This window comes from Physeter macrocephalus, chromosome 6 (genome assembly GCF_002837175.3).
Source record: "Physeter macrocephalus isolate SW-GA chromosome 6, ASM283717v5, whole genome shotgun sequence".
Classification (NCBI taxonomy): domain Eukaryota; kingdom Metazoa; phylum Chordata; class Mammalia; order Artiodactyla; family Physeteridae; genus Physeter; species Physeter macrocephalus.
The window spans coordinates 56,513,340-56,514,005 of NC_041219.1; positions in this window are offsets into that span (position 1 = coordinate 56,513,340).

The following is a 666-nucleotide window of genomic DNA, read 5'->3' on the forward strand; positions in this document are numbered from 1 at the left end:
AAAAAATGACCAAGACGAACTTGGTGAGATATTGGGGGGTAGGGGGGCGGGTGGGACGAGGAACGTGATTAGAAATGGAGAGTGGAGGAAGAGGAGCTTGATTAGATACCAAGGGTGGGGGGGATTCTCGATCGAGTGGCTTCGCAGGATTCTTTGGTAAAATCAGGCTCAGCAGGCCAAGCACGAGGCCTAGTCTACACGAGGGCTCCAAAGGACCAGACCAGAGTTTGCTCCCGGAGCGCGTCAGTCTAGGCGGAGTTTGGGGGCTCGAGCCGGGCGAGTCTAAGCGCGCAGACCCTGCTGACCCTACACCCCCCCAGTGCCGGGGGTTAACGCAAACCTCATAGGACCGAACGTGTCTGGCCCTCTACACCCACGAAGCAGGACTGCTGGCTACACTCCAGCTTCCAATCAGACCAACCCCAATCGGAGCGGCGACCCCTTAGCCGCTAGTAGCCTCCAGGATCCGGTTTCCCCGGGCACGCCCCGCCTCCCGGCCCGGGGCGGGGCCGCCGCACCCGCCGCGCACCAATCACGGGCCGGCGCGCAGGGGCGCACGCGCCACGGCCCTGGGCGGGGCCTCGCCGAGCAGCGGTCCTTGCGACCTGCCGGCCCCCGGCCTCCCTGATTGGCCGTCCGGTAGTGACGTAGGGGCCGCCTCGGCCT